This window comes from Gorilla gorilla, chromosome 3 (assembly GCF_029281585.2).
Source record: "Gorilla gorilla gorilla isolate KB3781 chromosome 3, NHGRI_mGorGor1-v2.1_pri, whole genome shotgun sequence".
In the NCBI taxonomy this organism is placed as follows: domain Eukaryota; kingdom Metazoa; phylum Chordata; class Mammalia; order Primates; family Hominidae; genus Gorilla; species Gorilla gorilla.
This window is the reverse complement of record NC_073227.2, coordinates 207,793,154-207,814,591: the sequence shown is the minus strand read 5'-3', so window position 1 is coordinate 207,814,591 and position 21,438 is coordinate 207,793,154. Positions and strand designations below refer to the sequence as shown.

At 41.0% G+C, this 21,438-nt stretch overlaps 1 long non-coding RNA gene across 1 annotated transcript; it reads left to right on the top strand.

The window, feature by feature from the left end:
- Positions 1 to 751: 751 nt before the first annotated feature.
- Positions 752 to 21,036, top strand: LOC109026562 (uncharacterized). Its single transcript, XR_002005573.3, has 3 exons — positions 752 to 955; positions 20,431 to 20,484; positions 20,821 to 21,036. It is a non-coding gene; the product is annotated as an uncharacterized lncRNA (long non-coding RNA).
- Positions 21,037 to 21,438: the final 402 nt, after the last annotated feature.

Sequence of the window (21,438 nt, the reverse complement as noted above, 5' to 3'; positions counted from 1 at the left end):
CTAATTTTGCTCCTTCTAAGCCCTTGACCAACTGGCCAAGCTATTTAACACTGCCCTGAAGCCCATATTTACCCTAAAGCTCCGTATAATACTAGCATTCCGGTATGCTGCTTGCAGTTTTGTCCACTGGGAGGATCTTCCTTCATCATGGTTCTGTAAGGCCATTCCTAAGTGAGCGGCAGTACGGCTGCAGTCTACTTATGGCTAGCACCAAGATATTGAGCTGATTCACCTGGGACCCAGGCCTAATTTTGTTCTTCCTCTGCCGATTAGTCATAGGGAGCCCCCATGAGACCATAGCTATAACAAAGGAGTTATAACATAGAGAACAAAGGATTCTGCGTCACATACTAAATGTGACTCACCTGTGGCTCCTGAGCCTACTTGAGGCTCATCGGAAATGTACCATTTCCATCATAAGAGACATTGCTGCTGCATCCACCTGGACTGATAATATCCAGCTCACCATGGACATCACCCCAGTCATGATGTCCCATGATCAGGTGCTCAGTCTCTAGTAGGGCCCAGCAACACTGCAATAGCTACCCTCCCAACAGTTACCTTTTCTTTGCTGCAGAATACATGGTCTTGTTCCAGATCTCTAGTAGGCTATGCTGTAACCCTCCCTTGAGGGGTTCATCATGGATTTTTCTAGCACCACTGGATATAAAAGTCTCTATAAACACTGCCCTGGGGACTTTTGCTTTCCCAGCATTCCTTGATGTGACAGTTGGCCAGCCTGAGCCTGTGGTTTTCACTGAGAGTAACTGTGCTGCTCCGGCATGGAAGGGCTTCCCTGACTTGCCGACAGCAGTGGTGCTCTTATCACTCTCTGGCCTGTGAATGATCCATCTCCTGATCCTCATCCTGAAGATCTGAATTCTAAGTCAATTCTGGTACCAAACAGAAAGCTGTATGCATGTGCTTTATTTGTGGAATCGATCCTAGGAAACAGGTAAGGAAGAGCACAGAAAGGAAAATAGGAACAAGGAAAAAGCTAACACACGGATGCAGTCTTCAGCTGGTTACAGCTGATACCAGTTGGGCCTTGACAGCTGACATCTTAGAGGAGCTGTGTGTCCCGCACTTGAGGCACCGAAAGCAGACCTTTAGCCACTGACTCCATCTCCCCAGTTAGACATACTTGAATGCAAATAGCCCAGGCTCTGGTGTCAGAAGGGCTCCAAGGAAGAAAGTGAGATATACGCAGTGCAGTGAGGCCAAATTGCTGCAGAGAACCTGTGTAAAGCTCATTGCAGCAACAGTGGTTAGAGCAAATGATGGGCTAAAAGGATAGGAAGTCAAACGCAAGAGATGTCCTATGCAGATGGCTCCAATGTCATTTTGTCCTGCATACAGATTGAATTATAATTCACTGAGGTAGAAAAAGACTGTGTGAGAAGCAGGTTTTGGGGAGAAAAATAAGAGTTGGATTTTGGACTTGTTACACTTGAGATGAATGTTAGGCAACCAAACGTAAAGGTAAGTGGGCATCGAGACAGACAAGTTCAGAGTAGAGGTCCAGGCTGGAGAAACAAATTTTGGAGTTGACTATATGGATGGTATTTAAAGACTAGCTGTGGACATCAAAGAAATGAGTGGTCTCAGGACCAAATGTTGTGACAATATAAAGAATCCAGGAAAATGAGGAAAAACCAAACAAAATAAATTGAGAAAAAGAGGTGGTGAATGAGGAAGAAAGTTGAATTGTGGAGTTCTGGAAGCTGAATGAAAAAGCGTTACAAGGAAAAGAGAAGAATCAGTTATGTCAAATGATGGATATAGGTCAAGTAAGATGAGGACTTAGAGTTGAACATTTGGATTTAGCAACATAGAGGTCACTGATGGCTCTTTCAAGAAGATTGTAAGGGTGCTGTGTGAGGTGCTAAATGCCCGATTGGAGTGGGAAGAGAAAACTGGAAAGGGAAGGGGAGATATTACTGGCAACTCCTTGAAGGAGTTTTAACTGTTCAAGGATGGTAGGGAAATAAAGCAGTAGCTGGAGGGGAACACAGTCCACAGAGATTTTCTTGTACATTTTAAGATGCAAGAAATAATATTTCATGAGCTGATAAGGAATGAGTCAACAGAGAAGAAAAGCTGATGATGCATGAGAGAGGAGAGAATTACAGGGGTTCAATGTCCTTAAGTAAACAAACAGAAGCGAGATCTATTTTCGCTCTGTACAGCTACCATAACAAATGACCACAAGCTTGACAGCTTGAAACACAGATTGATGATCCCAAGGTTTCTGAAGCTCTGTAGGGATTGAGAGGACTTGGCTGATCCCTCTGCTCAGGATGCCACAAGGCCAAAATCGAGGTGTTGAGCAGTCTGAGCTCTTATGTGAAGCTCCAGGGAAGAATCCACTTGCAAACTCTCTCAGGTTGTTGGAAGATCAGTTCCTTGTGTTTGTAGGACTGAGGTCCCTGCTTCCTTGCTGGATGACAGCAAAGAGACTCCCTCACCCTTTAAGATCTCCCACATTCCTTATCACATTGCTCCCTCTGTGATAACCAACAACAGCACATCAAGTCCTGCACGGGTATTGAATCTTGCTGACTTCTGCTGCATCTCTCTGTTTTCAGGCATAGAAAGTTTCTGCTCTAGAGGCTCATGTGATTAAATGGAGCCCACATGGATGGTCCAGGATAATCTCCCTATTTTCATGTGTAACCTTAATTACATCTGTAAGATCATTTTTTGCCATGTAACAATGTAGCCACGGGTGCCATGGATTAGGGCATGGGGGTTTTAAGGGAGACCTCTCTGCCTACCACAGGAAACACCGTATTGGTTTCAGACAGGAAGCAGAGTAGAATAGGCAGTCGCCATACACGCTACAGATGATAATGGAGCAACACAGGTGGCAGCTGATGAAGTTCTCTTACGACTGCTCCTATTTTCGCAGTGATGTCATGTTTTAGTCCATTTGGGCTACTATAACAAAATATCATAGACTGGCTTATAAACAGTAGAAACTTACTTCTCACAGTTCTAAGGACTGGGAAATCCAAGATCAAGGCATCAAAAGAGCTCATCCTCTAATTCACAGATGGCATCTCCTCACTGCATCCTCACATGGTGGAAAGAGAAAGCAGCTCCCTTCGGCCTCTTTTATAAGGGCACTAATCCTAATTATCTCCTAACAGCCCCACCTCTTAACACTATGGCAGTGAAGATTAACTTTGAACACGTGAATTTTCTGGGGGCACAAGTACTCAGACCATAGCATGTGGGTGGTAAGGACAGCAGATAAGTGGGGTTTGAGAAGAGAGATGGTGTGAAATGGGAGGAGGGAGAGGTGAATGGACTAAATGTAGCATTATATCCAGGCAGGATGAAGGGTTTCACTGATTTTCATGGCCAAGAATCTAAAGAGGGACCAGTTATGGCAGTGTTATTAAGCATCCTAGCTGCAGGAATAGAAAAGAGAGGATCAAGATACGAAATATTGCAAACTTAGTGACTAAATGAATATGTAGGGGGAGGGAAAGGAAGAAATCCTATCTAGGGGATGGGTAACATTTTACACAAATAAGGCACACTTCATAGAAGTAAGAATGTCTGAGGCATAGGAAAACTAGTTTGGGGGGCATTGGGGTGGTGGTAATTCAATATCGGACATATTGTGTTTGACGGAATGGTGGAGCATTGTCAGTGAAGCCAAGATGTAGGCTTGGAGCTTGGGAAAGGGATAGGACCCAGAGATGCAAACAGGGAATTCTTCAAGGAGATGGGAGCTGGAGCTATGGGAACAGATGCATTTTCTAATCACCTACATCTTAGGGTTACAATAAGATTATAGATTATATAATAATACAATAAGATTATAGATAATATAGGTAATAGAATATAGATAATACAGATAATGACGGTAGATAATGCCCTATACATACTGCCTTGCATACAGTAAGCATTCAGTAAATATTAACTCAATGTTATTTTCATTATCATTATAAAATGGTAGCGCTGAAATTCAAACTTGGCTTTTTCTGACTCCAAATGCTATGTTTCTACCTATGCGACACTTAGGTTAAGGGTAAACAAGACATAAAACCCATTTCACATTTATATTATTTCTCCTCTGCTTATCTTTTTTAAAACACAATCTTTGTTTGAAGGGCAATAGAAGTTCAAGATATTACTGACAAATATGAAAGGGGCTAACCAAAATTCTGTATATTCAATCAGTACTCCATATAATGACATACGAACAAGTTGAAATAAGCAACTATCATTTCCAGCCCAATGTGTTTTGTGCTTTGTTATATTAATATATAGTCTTTGGCATGAAACTATTAGGAATGTCGATACAACATATTCAAGACTCCTAGATGTCCATTCTACAAGCCATTTGAGTTTTTTCTCAGTGACTAATACGAGGCATATTAGTAGGCAATGCACGGGCTGAATGAGACATAAAAGTGTGCTTTCGGTGGTCATCTTAAGAAGTGTCACAGGCAGCAAAACGTTGTTTATTTCTAACTTCTCTGGCTGGGTACTAACCACTGAGCCATTATTTATCAAAGACATGAAACTGGGAATCTGTGATGCCCACGCCACCTGTGACATCACAAGCTAAAACTCCCTGAGCCTGAGCAGCATTCTCTTGTCCTCACCCTGTGTGCAGCTGGCCTCCATCCCAACAGCAACCCTTCTCCACGGCTGCTGCCACCCGCTTCACAGGCCCTGCTCTCCTTCTGCAGAGACGCCCACCAGCCCCCGATTCCGTAAACACTCCCAACAGCTTCTGTACTCATGTGTCTTTTCCCCCAGCTCCATTAGGGGCAGGTGCAGCCTGCTTGCCTGATGTCCATCTTTTAGTTTAACACAGAGGTATTGTTTCAGACTTGCTAATGTATGGGGAACACATGCAGTTCAATACATTTGCCAAACAGATTACAGCTTGCTTCATTTTGGTGTGTGTGTGTATATAATTTTTTTTTCAAATACTGACCCACTTGCACTCTCGAATTTCTATTTTGGCTTCAGTTTTTTTATAATGGTATGAGAAAATCTTACTACTCATCCATAAGCATTTCAGAGCCCATGTGTAAGCAGTGTTACCATAGACCATTGCCAGATGACGGGCAGAGGCTTCCTCGGGCACCAGGAGGACGGTGTGGCCTCTAGCAACTCCCCACATAGGCGAGTTTTAAACATTTTTATTCCTTTGTGCGCATTTTAGAAACTTCCTTTATCCACTGGATTTATCTTTTTTTCTGTGAATGAGAAGGTGGAGGAGGTGGTGACAATGAAGAGAGCAAATGTCCAAATGACCAGCCCAGTCATTTCTAATATTGGGTGTAAAATCTCCCAGATTCTATTAATTTTTTTTCTAAGAGGTGACTTCTTCAATGCCCTAGATTGTGTGTATGTGTGTGTCATCCTAGCCCCTGCTTTGCCAATATTCTCACGTCTTTATCTCCTGATCCAAACCTCATTTCCAGATGAAACTAATACTATAGGGATTAAAGTGAAAATGCAAGTGAGAATCCACAATACTTTACCAAATGCATAATGATTTTCAGGCAATATATATTTATAATGCCTTATGGTTTGAAGGCAATAAAATAGATGACCATGTTTATGCCTCAGACTCGTCCTCTGAGCAGTATCCTCACTTAGAGCAGACAAGACTGAAGCTCATGAAGAAACTTGCCCAGAGTTATGTAGACAGCGTCAGGTAGAATTATATATCACTGACAATATTCAACCATTCTGAGCTGCAATTTCATATAGTTCCACCTGGTAAGGATCCAGAGCTCTCATATTTCCATGCTTGGATTCTTACTATATGTTATCTTTTAAATGCCATAATAAAGGTAATGATTAGATCATTGCTATAAAGCACTTAAAAATAATATTTCTGGCAACTTGTTACCTGCCTCCGCCTTAAAATGAACTTGATTACATGGCCATAAGTTAAAAAGCTTTACACACTAGCCAAGGTAAACAGTGAGGGACAAGGAGGTAAAACAAAACATTATAGAAGTATGTAGGCTTCATTAAACAGCACAAAATTCTGAGTTTCAGTACGATGGAAGCAGAAATTTCATGAGTCACTCTCTCACAGAAATAACAGCAAAATAATGGAACTGAAGCCCCCAGATCTGTGAGTGGAATGTTTGTTTTGTGCAGGAAAAAAAGGTAGTTACTGAGTTTCTAAAAATTGGGTTTATTAATTCTTTTTATATGAGTCTTTCACTATATGCCCTTTACAACTTTAGTAGTTTAAAAAAATTATTTTTACTTAAATTCCTGAGATATTTCATTGTTCTATGACTGTATTACTATAATCCTTGTTTATCATTCATGTATCAACTTGATAAATAGGAACACACACATACACACACTGGAAAAAGTGCTTACAGTTTGTAAATGAGAAACATAAATCTGGTAATACAGCCTAGGCTACTGTGATGATGGTTACATTTCAACTCAAATTGTATCACCACCATTTCCCAAAGTAAAAAACAGTATCTTTTTATAGACACTGCAAAATAATGGTTTTAAGTACTATAAAATGCTAAATTATAATAATAGAAGATATTACTTCACATGAAAAAATAAGAGAACATTTATGACTCAATTTATTAGTTTATAACTCTTAAACAATTTAATTATTAATTTATTAATTAATTATTAAAGGAGATAAAATTCAATGGGATCCTAAGGCTATTGTTAAAATCACTTTGCTAATTTCGAACATGAAAGACAAAGTTAGGAAATAGCTAGTCTAGCCCCACTCCCATTTTGCAGATGAGATAACTGACCATTAGAACAGAGATCAAAAGGATTTTACCAGTTCAAAAGTTTACCACATTCTTTGAACTAAATTCTTATCTTCCAGCTTCCTGTATTATCAGCCTCTACCATAATCGGAATTTGTACCAACTGAATCGATAATAATGAGCAAAACTGAATTGTGACTCACTTTCTCACTTTTTCTTCCTTCTTCCCCTAAAAATATAGGGAGAAAGAACCTTGGGGGAAGACTTCTGTATCTCACAGTATTGCAGCAAGAGGTCTAAAACTTCCTGTCATAAAACACGTAAGAGCGGTAGATGAAATATTAGCACCACTCTTATGAATGAATGATTGAACTTGGAAAAAAATAAGGAAAATAAAAAAAAATTTTAAATCTTTTAAGATCAGAAACAAAGTCAAAAGCAAGAGTCCTGGGAGGTAAACAGCATTTAAGCCAACAGTCGACCTGGGTGTGTCCACCAATTTCAGGGGACCTTGAATTTTGGTTTTATGTCTGTACAAGGTCTGAGATCCCTGCATAAAACCAGGACTCAAGAAAGCTATAGCATTAATGACAGGGTGAGACAGGTGATGGATAGAACGCCACTTGGTAAAGCTAGACGGCAGTAAACCTATACTATCTCACCTTGGTTCCAAGAGGAAAGAAAGAATATCCCCTCAAAGTACACAGCCAGAGAATTCAGATGGGTCTGAGAATTTATGTGGGCTTGGAGCCTGAAGTATTATTAATATTGAATCCCCAAAGACCACAAGTTAATTTCAATTTTGATTGAACAATACACACATACAGAAAGGGGCACAAAATAATAGTGACCAAGTTGATGCATTTTCACAAACTGAATACCCCAATATCAATAAACAAACATTAGCAACATACTGGAAGCCCTTTGGGTAGCCCCTTCTAACCACTCTACTCCTTAAAGGGGAACCAGTATCCTGATTTTGCACAACAAAGGTTTTATTTTTGCTAGTTTAAGAACTTGATCTCAGTGAAGTCGTGCAATATTTACTCTCTTGCATCTGGCTTCTTTCTCAACATTACATTCGTTTAATTCATCCAAATTCCTGTGTGTAGTAGATGCTCTTTCATTCTCATTGCTATACAGTCTTCTACTGAGTATTTGTACCATCATTTCTCTGACTGCCCTCGTTGTTGCTGGGTCTTGGCCAGCTTCCAGTGCAGGGCTATTGTGATCTCGGCAGACATGACTTGGGTAAGCATATGTGTGCCTATCTATCTCTTCCACTTTCAAGAGAGACTGCTGGGTCATAGGAGATGCATATGCAGCTTTGCTAGTTGGTTCCCATCTGTCTCATTTTACCACTTCTGGTAATCAACCGATATTTTAAATTTAAACAGTAATCCTGCTTGACAGTGCATCCAGATATCTGGCAGAAGCAAATCAAATTCTTCCTAGAGAAACATGCCCTCAACTCAAGCAAATAATCAGAAGAAATCTTGTATAACTATTTTTATATCAAAGTATTTTATAAGGCAAAAGCATTTTCAGAGAAAAGGAGGATCTCTTTATTATGCCAGAAGCACTGGTGTGCTGGTAAATTGGTGCTCTGAAGGGTGGAGGGAAATAGCCTTGATTTGTGACACTTGCTGATTTCCACGGTGTACATACTACCACCAGGGGCAATTTCCAGCTTCCAACGTGAAATCTCTAGACACAGAGTTGGGAACAGACGTGCAATCAGCCCTTTCAAGCCAGTGTATGCTGGCCCCACATCACAGCTGCTGGAGACTTCAATCAACCAGCAGCCTATAGCTTCCCTCAGCTACACAGCTAATAGTTTAGCTAAAAAAAAAAAAAAACACTACAAGAAGTGGCAAATTTGCCTTTATAGTGGGACATTTTTAATATACCACTCTCTGTGAAAGTAAAAACAAAATATCAGCAAATATATGGAAGATATCTAAGGACATAGATTCCTTCATCTAACTGAAGAATATGCATTCATTTCAGACACATTTACAAAAATTGGTCCATAAAACAAATTGCAAGGAACCATTGTAACACAAACCATGTTTTCTAACCACAATTCAATAAAAATAGAAACTAGTAACAACCACAAAAAGGACTAAAATTCACAAGCATTTGGAAATTGAGAACTGACAGAATATCTTCTGAATGACAGCTCCCATTTCTTGAGAACAAAGTTTACTAAATTCCTCCCCTAAAAAATTTGGTTGCACTGATTTGTTTGTATTATCAGTTATAAAGTTACCGTGTGGCAAAAGCTTAATACTGATCTGCCTGTAATTTCTATATGTTCTAATGGTTCTTACTGTAGAAAGTCATGTATTTAAAATATAGGAATATTTTTCCAAACCACATGCAAATTAGCATTTTGAGCTGGGAGTCTTGACATTGTTTTTAGAAAGAGAGTAAGAAAAGGCAAGCAACCTTAAGTAAAAGAGGCTGCTCTATCTCAGCCAATCACATGCATTTCCTCCTTCACCAACCTCCCCATTATTGTAATTTTCCCCAAGTTGTTCACAGATATAGCTCTATTTTCTTTAATGTTCTTTATTCATTGTCTTACCTCCATAGACCTTCTTAAAAAATTAAACTGCAGAGTTAAGCTCTAGTCAACAGAGGTGACTCCCATCCTTAAACACTGTAAAAATGAAATTACTATTTTCTGTAAATATATCCACCTTTGTTCAATAGTTATTCAGTCACTGCAGCCTGCAAGGTCAATTATTTCCATTCACTCATTTCCTTCACAAATATCTAATGATATAAACTATGTGTTGGATACATCTAGCTGTAAAAATACAATGGCTAGAAAGATATACACTGTCCCAGCTATCATAGAGCTTACTTCGTAGCAAAGACACCCACCATGTATATTTACTCTTTGATCCCATTTTCTGACATGCAGCTCCTAAAATTCTTAGAATCTCCAAACTGATATGAGGGCTGGCAGCCCCCAGGTAGCTTCAGGATGGGGCTGGTCACCAGAAAGACCACAGCCTGATTAGAGGGGGGGACTTTCAGCCCCACCCCCCAGTCTCCAGGGAGGGGAGAGGGGCCGAAGGTAGATCACCAATGGCCAATGATTTAATCTGTCATGCCTACTCAATGAAGTCTCCACAAAACCACCGAAAGGACAGGGTTCAGGGAGCTCCCAGATAGCTGAATAACACGGAGATTCCTGGAGAGTAACAGGCCAGTGTGGGTGGGGGGCACGAACGCTCCAGCCCCTTTCCCCATACCGCGTTCTATGCATCTTTTCATCTGTATTCTTTGTAATATCCTTTATAGTAACCAGTAAACGTATTTCCCTGCGTTCTGTGAGCAGCCCTAGCAAATTAATTGCACCAGAGGATGGGGTCGTGGGAACTCTGATTTATAGCCAGGGTGGGGGGCTGGGGGGCTCAGAAGTACAGGGAAAACCACTTGCACTTGCTGATTGGCATCTGAAGTCAGGGGCGGTCTTGTGGGACGGAGCCTTCACTTTATGGGGTCTGAGGCTGTCTCCAGGTGGACAGCGTTGGAACTGAGTTGAATCAGGGGACACTTAGCAGATGTCTGCCACTTCATGTGTGGGGAGAAACCTTTCGTGTGTGGGGAGAAACCCTTTCGGGTGTGGGAGAAACCCTTTCGTGTGTGGGAGACACGCTTTCGTGTGTGGGAGACACCCTTTCGTGTGTGGGAGAAACCCTTTCGTGTGTGGGAGACACGCTTTTGTGTGTGGGAGACACGCTTTCGTGTGTGGGAGACACGCTTTCGTGTGTGGGAGACACGCTTTCGTGTGTGGGGAGAAACCCTTTCGTGTGTGGGAGACACGCTTTCGTGTGTGGGAGACACGCTTTCGTGTGTGGGAGACACGCTTTCGTGTGTGGGAGAAACCCTTTCGTGTGTGGGAGAAACCCTTTCGTGTGTGGGAGACACCCTTTCGTGTGTGGGAGACACCCTTTCGTGTGTGGGAGACACCCTTTCGTGTGTGGGAGAAACCCTTTCAAGTGTGGGAGACACCCTTTCGTGTGTGGGGAGACACCCTTTCGTGTGTGGGAGAAACCCTTTCGTGTGTGGGAGAAACCCTTTCGTGTGTGGGAGACACCCTTTCAAGTGTGGGAGACACCCTTTCAAGTGTGGGAGACACCCTTTCGTGTGTGGGAGACACCCTTTCGTGTGTGGGAGAAACCCTTTCGTGTGTGGGGAGACACCCTTTCAAGTGTGGGAGACACCCTTTCGTGTGTGGGAGACACCCTTTCGTGTGTGGGAGAAACCCTTTCGTGTGTGGGAGACACCCTTTCGTGTGTGGGAGACACCCTTTCGCGTGTGGGAGAAACCCTTTCGTGTGTGGGGAGACACCCTTTCAAGTGTGGGAGACACCCTTTCGTGTGTGGGAGACACCCTTTCGTGTGTGGGAGAAACCCTTTCGTGTGTGGGGAGACACCCTTTCAAGTGTGGGAGACACCCTTTCGTGTGTGGGAGACACCCTTTCGTGTGTGGGAGAAACCCTTTCGTGTGTGGGAGACACCCTTTCGTGTGTGGGAGACACCCTTTCGTGTGTGGGAGACACGCTTTCAAGTGTGGGAGACACCCTTTCGGGTGTGGGAGACACCCTTTCGTGTGTGGGAGAAACCCTTTCGTGTGTGGGAGACACGCTTTCGTGTGTGGGAGACACGCTTTCGTGTGTGGGAGACACGCTTTCGTGTGTGGGGAGAAACGCTTTCGTGTGTGGGGAGAAACCCTTTCGTGTGTGGGGAGACACCCTTTCGTGTGTGGGGAGACACCCTTTCGTGTGTGGGAGACACCCTTTCGTGTGTGGGAGACACGCTTTCAAGTGTGGGAGACACCCTTTCGGGTGTGGGAGACACCCTTTCGTGTGTGGGAGAAACCCTTTCGTGTGTGGGAGACACGCTTTCCAGTGTGGGAGACACCCTTTCGTGTGTGGGAGACACGCTTTCAAGTGTGGGAGACACCCTTTCGGGTGTGGGAGACACCCTTTCGTGTGTGGGAGACACCCTTTCGGGTGTGGGAGACACCCTTTCAAGTGTGGGAAACACCCTTTCGGGTGTGGGAAACACTCTCACACATTTAGTCTCATAAGTCTTCTGTGTTGATGATTGTTGTTGAATAACAGGATAGAAAAAGCGCTTTGAGTTTTAGTGTGTTTTTTTTTCCACATAACATTTTATACATGTGTTAAGTAAATTCAACTCAATGTGACAAATCTGTTCATAAATTTTACTTCTTTTCATGAAAAATTACAATATAGGAAAATGGCACATGCCCAAATCTGTATTTACCAAAAATGAACAAACTGCCTTTGTATAGGAATAACTGATAGCCTTTTGGTTTCATAATATATAATCACACTGAATAAAGCTGGAAATCTTTACTTGCTCAGCACAAATGGAGAAAAGGGTCTAACTTTAAAGAACATACAGCAGGCTTTTGAAATATGATCAACGCACTTTATAACTAAAAATGAAGCACCCAGAGAAACAGATGACTCATTCTACTCAAAAATGTATTTTTGTGCCCTTGTGACAGTTGTTATATGGTGATACAATCTTCCCTAGAGAGAACTAGGAGGGTTTTTCCCCCACCCAAAGAGAAAAATCAATTTGCACATACTGGTTATTCAACTGTGACCTATTTGTATAGCATAATTCCCAAGATACTCAGTTCACAAATGGGCCCACTTGTTGGATTTGCTGGTTGGAGCCAGTCTTTCAAAAGCTGAAGAAGGAAATCCTCTTGGGGTGTGTATAAAAGGAAGAGAGACAGAATCTAATCCTTCATGGCACACTGGCTGCCTGCCAACCGCTGCAGAGGAATTCAGAAGCACAGAGCCTGGAAGGCAGCACGTCGGGAGGCTGCCTGATGACAGAGAGAGCATCCCATGAGCTGCTGCAGCCCCTCCATCCATGGCCCCCACAAAGCGGGGGCGGCAAGTACCAATTTCCATTTTGACTTCAAGACACCCTGCTTTCAACACTAGGAAAGAGGGAGAGAGATGAAAAACGGTTTGACTTTGCCACAGCAATATAAGCAAATGATTTATCTTAATTATTTTTAGATTGCAATATGTTGCTTCATATGTCAAATGTACATTAAAGAGCAATTAGCTTAAATGTCAGCATTAAACGATTCACTACTTAGCATTTCAAAAACAGGAGCAAAAATAATGAAAGCAAGTGTCAGTGTATGCCAATCTGAAAAGTTTCAATAACTATAGGCTCTTTTTTCTGCTTTGAATTTGGAATAAGGCTGTCTCACATCCCATTTAGGACATAGGAACTATTAATACAAAACATGTACACCCACCCAGCCACCCACAGACACAAACACACAGGCACAGTTATAGTCACAGTCATCAATGGACTAAGGCCCACAGGCCAAATCTTGCATACCGCCTGTTTTACTGTATAAAGTTTTATTGGAACATAGCCATGTCCATTCATGTACACAGTGCAAGTGCTTTCAGGCTATAAAGGCAGAGTTGAATAGTTGCAACAGAGACCATATGGCCTGCACAGCTTAAAATATCTGCCATCTGGCCCTTCACAGAAAAGGTGGTTTAAAAAGTGTGTATCATCCACAAGGTGAATCCTTCACAGGATGCCCAAGTGCTGCCCAGAGAGAATTACTGAAATCCGTAAAGCCCATCGCTGGAGAATTCAGCAGAATAATACTCAACGATCAAACTACCCAAGACCAGAGGAATAAACATTAGAAGGTTAGAGGAAACAGTGCCAAGCCCTGTCACAGAAGCAGAAATAGTTCCTGTTTCTATGAGCCATATCAGAAAACATTATAAATCCGAGGCATTGGGTAGCTTACTCTCAGAAGGGTGTTGCCCCAATAAGGGAAGGATTTTTAAAAAATTCACTAAATAGAATTTTAAAAAGACTAGGCATTGCAGAAGAAAATATTCATGAACTTGAAGACAGAGAAGCATAAATTCCTGAAAATAAAATCAAAATAATAATAAGTAGGTGAAAAAGCATTAAAGGACTGTGGGACAATATCAAAAGGCCTGATATATGTTTCCTTGAGTCCTTGAAGGAGAGGAGAGAGAAAGGGAAACAAAACAAAAAAAAATGAAGAACTAATGGCCAAAATATTTCCAAATTTGATTGAGTTATAAGCAGATTTGAGAAGCTCAACAAAAACCAAGTTTAAGAAACATGGAGAAAACTATACCAAAGTCATCTGCTCTCACCATTTCTGTTTAACCTTGTCCTACAGGTTCTAGCCAGTGCAATAATGAAAAAACAAAAACAAAAACAAAAAACCAAAAAAATAAAACTTTTTTTCAATTCCAGACAGGAAAGAAAGAAGTAAAATTGTCTTTATGCACAGATGACAAAACTGTCTACATGGAAATTCAATGGAATCTACAAAAAAGCTACTGGAACTAATAAATGATGATAGTAAGGTTGCATGATACAAGATTAATATATGATAATCCACTGTATTTCTATATACTCATGATGAATAATTAGAAACTGAAATTTAACAAACAATACTAACAATAACCTCAAAACTATGAAATACTTTGGGATAAATACCTGTGTACTGCAAACTACAAAATACTACTGAAAGAAATTAAAGAAATAAAAGGAGTGATGTGCTGTTTTATGGGTCAAAGAACTCAATACTATTATGATTTGAATTCTCCCCAAATAAAACTATAGATTCAACATCTGAGAAAAAATCCCAGTAGACTCTTTTGCAGAAATTTACAAGATGATGCAAAAGTTTATATAAAAATTCAAAGGACCTAGAGTAATCAAAACAAGTTTGAAAATGAAAAACAAACTTGGAAGATTTACACTACCTATTTTCAAAACTTCTTAGAAGTTACAATACCAAGGCAGTGTGCTATTGGCATCAAGATAGACAAATAGATCAATGAAAAGAATAAGATGCAAAAATAGACCCCTATATAGACAACTAATTTTTGAGAAAGGTGCAAAGGCAATTGAGTGGAGAAAGACTGGTCTTTTCAAATAAATGAGGCTGGAACAACTGAGATATTTATATTCATCAAAATAAACTTAAATCAATACATTGCACCATATAAAAAAGTTAGCTCAAAATGTATCGTAGACCTAAGTGTAAAGACTGAAACTATAAAACTTCTGTAAAAACCTAAGAGAAAATCTCTGTGACCTTAGACTAAGCAAAAATTGCTTACACAAAACACAATAAAAACCACAAGTTGATTAATGTGACCACGTCAAAATTTAAAACTTACTCTTTGAACGATACCAGTAAGAAAATAAAGACAAGCTATAAACTAGAAGAAAATACTTGTAAAGTATATAACTGATAAAGACTTGCATCCAGAATGTATAAAGAATTCTCAAAAAACAGTAAGAAAGCAAACAGTAACAAACTGGCCAAAAAGTTTCAACAGACATTTCACCAAAGAAGATGCACAAATGACAAATAAGCACATGAATAAAAACTTAACATTTTTAGGCCGGGCGCGGTGGCTCACGCCTGTAATCCCAGCACTTAGGGAGGCCGAGGCGGGCGGATCACGAGGTCAGGAGATCGAGACCATCCTGGCTAACACGGTGAAACCCCGTCTCTACTAAAAATACAAAAAATTAGCCGGGCGTGGTGGCGGGCGCCTGTAGTCCCAGAGACTCGGAAGGCTGAGGCAGGAGAATGGCGTGAACCCAGGAGGCAGAGCTTGCAGTGAACCGAGATTGTGCCACTGCACTCCAGCCTGGGCGACAGAGCGAGATTCTGTCTCAAAAAAAAAAAAAACAAAAACACAAAACTTAACATTATTAGTAATTAGCAAAGTACAATTAAACACAGTGAGGCACTGCTATACACTCACTTAAACTGATAAAATTTAAAACACTGACCATACTAAATGATGGTGAATATGCAGAAAAATTAAAACTCATACATGACTGCTGGAAATGCAAAACGGTACAACTCCTTTGGAAAACATTTTTACAGTTTCTTAAAAAGTTAAACATATGTATGCTATATGATCCAGCCACTCCTCTCCTAGATATTTACCCAAGAGAAAAAAAGCGTATGTTCTTACAGAGACTTGTACATGTTCATGGCACCTTTATTTTTATTTATTTTTATTTTTTTATTTTTTAAGAGTCAAGGTTTTGCTCTGTTGCCCAGGCTGGAGTGCAGTGGTGCAATCAAAGTTCACTACAGCTTGACCTCTTAGGCTTCAGCAATCCTTCGGCCTCAGCCCCCCAGATAGCTAGGACTACAGGCACACACCACCACGCTCAGCTAATGTTTAATACCTCAAAAAGTGGAATCAATGGATTAAGTGGATCAATGGATTAAAAGTCGTGGGGGGAGGAGAGTGACTAAAAAGAGACAAAACTTTTTACATGGGTAATGGATATGGTCAAGAGTGTTTTGAGTCTATATATATATATATAGATATATATACACATGTGCATGTGTATATCATAATGTATCAAATAGTACATTTTAAATATGTACAATTTAGTATAATATGTGTACTTATAGAAGGTATACCTCAATAAAGCTGCTCTAAAAAATAATATATGAAAATCTACATCACAAAAATGAATTTCACTTGGAGCTGAGCCAATTGTAATATAAATTAATTTCTTTTTTTTTTTGAGATAGAGTCTCACTCTGTCACCCAGGCTGGAGTGTAGTGGCCTGATCTCAGCTCACTGCAACTTCCACCTCCTGGGTTCAAGTGATTATCCTGCTTCAACCTTCCAAGTAGCTGGGATTACAGGTGTGCACCACCACACCTGGCTAATTTTTGTTTTTAGTAGGGACAGGGTTTAACCATGTTAGCCAGGTTGGTCTCAAACTCCTTACCTCAAGTGATCTGCCCACTTCGGCCTCCCAAAGTGCTGGGATTACAGGCATGAGACACTGTGCCTGGCCAAACTAATATTTATTGAGCTTGTTGTTTTCCAGGCAGTTTTACATACCTTATCACAATTAATCATCATAAAACATCACATGAGATAGATACTACTGTCTTCATCTGATAGAGAAGAAAACAAGGTTCAGAGTGTTTTAGTAACTTCCTTAGTGTCACACAGCTGTGTAGTAGCAGTTTGATTTTGAACACAAAAGTCAATGCATACTCTCTCAATACACTTTGCCTCACCAACAACCTCTCTTTAATAAAAACTTTTTTTTTTTTCTGTAGAGATGGGAGTCTCGCTGTGTTACCCAAGCTGATGTTGAACTCCTGGCCTCAAGCGATCCACCCACTTCAGCCTCCCAAAGTACTGGTATTAGAGGCATGAGCCACTGTGCCTGGCCAAAAACTATTAATAAATATATTAACTTACTACACATCCTAAAATGTGTAAGACTCTCAACTGATAGAAGACAAGCTTAAATTCCAACACTTATAATTCAAACCTACCTCTTAGAAATATTTATTATGATATAAAGGTCTACATGTAGCAAAATGTTAGAAATTTGCTAATAATTACAGCTATTTAGAAAGAGCTTTCTTATGAGGCAATAAGTTTGTTTCCTTCCCCTATAAGATAGTAAGTATTAAAACACAACTGGATATCCATATGCAAAAGAATGAATTTGGACTCTCACCTCATGTCATATATAAAAATTACCTCAAAATGTACAAAACTGAAATGTTAGAGCTAAAACTATAAAACACTTACCCTGAGGGTAAATCTTCATGACCTTAGGTTTAGTAATGGATTCTTAGATATGACACCGACTTCAGCCTACTTTATAGAAATATTTATCACAATTTAAAGTTCCTACTTGTAGGCTGGCACAGTGGCTCACACCTGTAATCCCCTATTTGGGAGGCCAAGGCAGGCGGATCACTTGAGGTCAGGAGTTCGAGACCAGCCTGGCCAGCACAGCGAAACCTCGTTTCTACAACAATACAAACATGGTGAGGGCGAGACCCCCATCTCTACAAAAAATAAATACAAAAATTAGCCAGGCATGGTGGCACACACCTATAGTCCCAGCTACTCAGGAGGCTGAGGCAGGAGAATCGCTGACCCCAGGAGACAGAAGTTGCAGTGAGCTGAGATCACGCCACTGCACTCCAGCCTGAAAATAATAATAATAATAATAAAGTTCCTACTTGTAGCAAGATATTAGAATGAAATTTGCCAATATTTACATCTATTTAGAAACAGAATGGCTGTCTCATGAGGCTATACATGAGTATAAGATATGTTTCCCATAGGAACTGGTAAACAAATCAGAATTTTACACTATATTCCATAATGTTTGGTTTGCTGGAGGCTTCGATCTAGAGGATTGATACCACCTCTTTCCACTCCTCCTTTCTCCCTTCCAATCTGCCACATCAGTTGTAGGAAAACAAACTACTGAAATTTTCAGCCAAGTGAGTAGTTGCTTCCAAATTGTCATAAGTTTGCAAACCACCCTATGTGTTGGCACACTATTTTAAAGAAATGAAAGTTTCTAAGAATTTAATTAGCCTTGCCATATTGTCTAGCCTTATGGATCTCCAAACATGTCATTAGCTGAGGAGTCTACAAAGGAACAAAAAGTGTTTTGTTTCTCTGTTTCACAAAGAAAAAAGAAAACAGAACATGAAAACAAAAGCTTTAGTTTCCACTCTCTACAGTTTCTTATTTAAGTATATACAAAATCAAAGACAGTTTCTTTTGAATTCAATTCTATTATTAGAATCTCTGTCCAGGTATCAACAATATTTTACACACATTATCACAACCAACTGGAATCCAAGGGTTCTGAGGTCTGGCAGAACCTGGACAGAGGTCTGAACCCTAGATAACATGCTATAAGGATGTCTCAGCAACTCACAGGTTAAATAAATAAAAAATGTCTAACAGGATCATCAACTTCTTTAACTTTTGGTTTATTCTAAAGTGTTGTCTTTTAATCCTGACAATGTCACTGGACATAGCTATTAGTGGCTTAATCGTGTTGAGGTCTACTGCTATAACCTCAATGTCACTTAAAATACCACATTAATCATAATAAATACTAGACGCATTTATGTTCAACAAACATGTGAGTGCACAAACAAGTTAGTATGTTTCATGGTACACACAGAAACAGAGCTAGAGTTACATAGGTATAGTTCTGGAAATACAGATGGATTCCGATATAAATATGAATACAGCTACCAGTACAAATGCTAATTTTACAGACTCTACAGATAAAGGTCAGGATTTACATATGTTTCTGAACTTGGAAGAAAATGTAAAGATCTCAAAGTTAACTTTTCACCAAATGTAAGAATTCCCTTTCTTTTCAGTATTCCTAACTTTGGCTTGAACCCTTCCAATGTCAGAGCTTGTGTTTTTTTTTGTTTTGTTTTGTTGGTTTTGTTTTGTTTTTGTTTTTGAGACAGTATCTCACTCTGTTGCCCAGGCTGGAGTGCAGTGGGTGATCTCAGCTCACTGAAACCTCCACCTCCTGAGCTCAAGTGATCCTCCCACCTCAGCCTCCCTAGTAGCTCAAAGCACAGGTGTGCATCACCATGCCGGACTAATTTTTGTATTTTTTGTAGAGATGGGGTCTCACCATGTTGGCCAGGCTGGTCTTGAGCTCCTTGGCTCAAGCTGTCCTCCTGAGTCAACCTCCTACAGTGCTGGGACTGGAGGCGTAAGCCACTGCACCCAGTGAGAGTTTGTACTATTTCAAAACCACTTGTTCCTTTTTAGGACAATCAAAATTTATAGAAAGTTAATCATTATAGTTAGGTTGAAATGTGCTTCACATTTTTACCCACTGGCCTTAGATCAATCAACTGAAGCTAAAATGTCTGTTCTTTTATGGGTGAAGGAAGGAAGAGGCAGTCTAGTGGAAAGAAAAGTATAAAAAAAGAGCATGCCGTGCTGTAAACTAACCATGGGTAAATTAACTATTAATAGGTGGTGAACTAATTTGAGAAGGTGCTTCCAGAGGATAATGACAAGAAGGGCATGTTTCATTAAGCTGGACATGCCACTTTCTGGGCTCAGGATCTCATGTATAAAATAAAATGACAAACCGGGCGTGGTGGCATGAACTGGGGTTCTAGCTCCTCAAGAGAAGACAGGTGGGAGGATAGCTTGAGGCCAGGAGGACAAGGTTACAGTGAGCTATGAGTGTACCATTACAATCCAGCCTGGGTGACAAAGTGAGACCCTCAATCTCAAAAACATAAAAAATAAAATGATTTAACTTGTCAAGGGCCATAAGCTCAAATGCTTTCAAGAGGCAGAGAGGAAAATCAATGAACAAAAGATAAGAGGAAGTACTGGGGACTGTCAAACTGAGGAGCTCCTGCACCCCTAAAGACATTCCCAGTCAGCTTAAAACTCATCCCACTGAGAACCCAAACACACACAGCCACACCATCTGGCTCTCAGGTTGCCACTTTTCTCCCTTGGATTAGACAAGTTTTCAACCTGTCAGGCTTCTTCTACCTGTGACATCTACAAGTTTATGGCTAACTGACCCCTTACCATGTTGGTCTTCTCTGAGCATCCCGCTGTTTGCAGTTTACCTGCACTTTGGCTTCCATTCTGAAATGTGATGAAATGTGTGCGTTATCCCTCATTTTGCCTTCATGCACTTCACCCTCCTAGCTCTCTTCTTATGGTGTGCTGTTCCCATCCTGTAGCAATTTCATTCTCATGATATAAAAAACAGAACCTGTTTTTTACAGGAATATCTGCTTGTTCTGACAAGGATTCTCAAGAGGACTCCACTTAATTCAAAGGTACAGGCTAAAATGATGATATTCCAGGCATGCTTCATGAAAGTAAAGCAGGGTGAATATTTGGGGGCAGAGATATGGCTTTCAGTGTCCTGTAGGCCCCATCATGCATGTGGCATTCCAGGTTTTTATGTTGTTGTTTTACTGGTATCACTGATATGGATAGAGACAGGGAAATACTGGGTAGAAGAGGGCAGTTCTCTGACAAAGGCCCCACCCTCAAGCCTGGAGACCCACAGCCCTAAATGGAGATAGGCATTCCTGTTTTTGTGCCCAAAAAGTTGTCTGTTGGCCCACCACGCCCCGCTATCCTGTACCCATATAAATCCCAAACCCCAGGCTTCAGAAGCAAAGGAGGAGAAGAGGAGGCAAGCAGATGAACAGTGCAGCAGAGAAAAAGAGAAGAGAAGGAATGTCTGAACGACAAGAGGAATTCAGCTGGGGGGCAGTCAGAGAGGAATTCAGCTGCTGGACAGCCAAACTCCAGGGGAAGATCACCTTCCCACTCCATCCCCCTTTCAGCTCCCCATCCATCCCACTGAGAGCCACCTCCACCACTCAATAAAACCCCTACATTCATCCTTCAAGTTCATGTGTGGTCTGATTCTTCTGGGATGCTGGACAAGAGCTTGGGATATAGAAAGCCATCACACAGGCCCTCTGCCTTTGCAGAAGGGCAGTGGGGGCACTGAGCTGGTTAACACTTAAGCCATCTGCGGAAGACAGAGCTAAAAGAGCATTGTAACACTGGGGTCTGGGGTCACAAGCACACAGCCCTAGAGACTACCATGGGGCTGCAGCCCGAAGTGCTCACCCTGGCTCCTGTACCTGGCCGTCTGTGTGCTCCCTCTCCCACAAGGGGTTTGAGCTCATGGTGGTCGAATAGAGAGCAGCACCCCTGTCATCCACCCTGTGCGGGTGGGGGGAGGGCAGGGAACTTTCCTGTTTCATCACACT